Source organism: Pundamilia nyererei, unplaced genomic scaffold, assembly GCF_000239375.1.
Source record: "Pundamilia nyererei isolate P.nyererei 1_Seehausen unplaced genomic scaffold, PunNye1.0 scaffold00022, whole genome shotgun sequence".
In the NCBI taxonomy this organism is placed as follows: domain Eukaryota; kingdom Metazoa; phylum Chordata; class Actinopteri; order Cichliformes; family Cichlidae; genus Pundamilia; species Pundamilia nyererei.
In genome coordinates, this window is record NW_005187423.1 from 1,830,500 (window position 1) to 1,832,999 (window position 2,500).

At 42.2% G+C, this 2,500-nt stretch overlaps 1 protein-coding gene across 6 annotated transcripts in view; it reads right to left on the reverse strand.

Moving 5' to 3' along the window:
* The window catches only part of bnc2 (basonuclin zinc finger protein 2), a 165,564-nt gene that overhangs the window by 36,658 nt on the left and 126,406 nt on the right, over window positions 1-2,500 (reverse strand). The window lies entirely within an intron of this gene.

Genomic DNA, 2,500 nt, shown 5'->3' on the forward strand with positions numbered 1-2,500 from the left:
GTGTGTGCGGTTGTGTGGCGGTGGTGGTTGTTAGCGGTTCCATCTGGGTCTCCTGGAAGCTGTGTGGAGTCAGGAAAACCACATCTCATAAAAGCGGAGGCAGCCCAATGTTCTACAAGGACAGAACATTACTGAAAATGTCGCTCAGGAAAACCCTGGGCTTCAGCCCACATGTTGGCTGCAAAGGCTCTATCTCTCTCTCTATTTCCACTCAGTCTTTCTCTCTCTCTTTACTTGTTTTTTTACTTGGTACGGGATAAGAAAGAAGAAGACAAAATAGACAGCAGGGAGTGTGGGAGACAGAGGCTGAGACAGAGAGAAGCCAGCGCTGATAGCAATTCCATCTGTCGGTATCGAACAGAGGAGTGAGCAGTGACAGGCTGCGGGATGGGGCGGCGGCGGCGGTGGTTGTCTTGGAGGGGTGGGGGCATCTGGTGCACATTGGCCGAGGGTCTGTCTGGAAGCAACCATGGGAGAGGAGGGAGGACGGAGGGAGAAAAGCACGAAGGCCTGAGCAGTGGACAAGGTAAAAGTCCTGCCAAGATGAAGGGCAAAAAAAAAGATCCTGGCAACCAATAAATGTGTCTGTGTTGTTCACATACTGCCTTGGATTGAACCTGAAATCAGGGGAATATGGGAGAAATCGCAGGGAAAGCAGCTTAAAGGGTAAAAAAAACCCACCACAGGCACACGTGCATAACTATCAGCCATCACTCTCTGGTGGAAAACCTCTTAGCTCCAATTTTGATGATTCCACAGACATTTTAAGGTTATTCAATGTCAGCCTATAAAAAAAATAAAAGAAAGAAAGAAAGACAGAAACACCATTTGATAAGTTGCTGAGTTTTTATCATGGGTAAAATATAGAGTTTAAATGAACTGAATGCCTGAGACGTTAAGGTTTATTTATACAGTTAAGTTGAAATAAAACGCTATTTATAATATTCCTTTACTGTAAAGTAAACGAGTCTGCCCTGCAGGGTAATCAAGTCTTGATTTGAGAGGCTGTAATCACGGTAGTTAACCCAAACGTTCTTATGCAGAAGCATCCACCGATGCTTCTGATATGAATGAACAACACATGAATGATTGCTGATGTTTATTTTTGTACATCAATGTATACTGTTCGTAAGGTATGTAGGTGTTTGGCTCGCTCGCTGTGATCATACTCAACCTACTGGGACAATCGTCAGTTCCTACTGGAAATAATAAAGGCAGAATAAGCAAGTTTAAATAAAAGCAGTCCACTGCTGACGACCTTCAAACACGCTGTAAAATGTGCGTTGACGAGAGGCTTCGTTACATCATACTAGTTCCGAAATCATGCACGCATCTTCTTGGTAATGGCAGTAATTTATATCATATCTTATTGAAATAAAAATTAATTTTGTTACTCCTGTGGCCTCAGCACCTTCGTTCAAATCCTACATCAGTACAAGCAACCCTTTGAAAGCCAGACTGCCAGGATCACGCTAAAGTAATTTATCATCGAATAATGTCCCCTGACACGAGTATAAAAAAAAAGACAACTTATTATCTATCATCTGCAATAAAGTTCATCTCATTTTTATCTCTCATTTAGTGCGATGCAGCGGTGGGAAACACACCCCTGACATAAGGCGTCGCCCGGAGGCTCGGTGAAGATGATTGAATTTCATAGCTACTTACGGGCTAATAGGGCCGTACAATGACTACTTACTGTCCTTAAGTGACTGGCTGCTTCTCTGTGGCCGCGGCCCCTTTGAAGCCCTTCTGAGGAGATCTAGAGGATTTAGTCAGTAGCGTGACATGAGGCTGAGCAGTTGAGCAACAGTGCTCCCACCAGCTGACTATTAGAACCAGCTGATAAAAACACAGAGGCTACAACTATGGGAAGCACCAGCGCTCCAATGGTTGCTCAATGCAAGGCTTTCTCACACTGCAGACTTAACGCTTTGAGTCAGGCTTCTCAGGGAAAACGTCGGGTTTGAATGAGGCGCGAGGGGATTTTCAAGCTGACGCAGCCGCAAAAAAAAAAATCACTTAATTGCTGTTATTCAATGGAGCAAAAATCTCAAAAATCTAGTTGTTTTTTTTAGCTTCTCAAATGTGGCACTTTGATGCTTGTTTATATTATTTAATAGGGTCAATACTCAATATAAATGAAAACTGACTTAATAATAACTAGTACAGGCGCTGGTGTTTATTTTGTATTAAATATGACAGTCAATAAACATGTTTTTTTAGTTAAAAAAAAATCAAAATCATTCTATTAGATTTAGTTTTATTTTATTATCATAATATTGCCAGGCTGTACGTCCTTCCTGTAACGTACAGATTGGGAGTATCGTAAGACTGCCGGATTGTTATTTTTTGCATGTGTATTTGTGTGTGTCCTAAAGAAACTAACTGAACTGGTGAGCTCGTTACACACAGAGGCTGTTTCCACATACAAACCACTTTGTCCTGATCATGCTGTTCCACTTACAATCTTGGAAGACCAAACCATATATGCATGTGC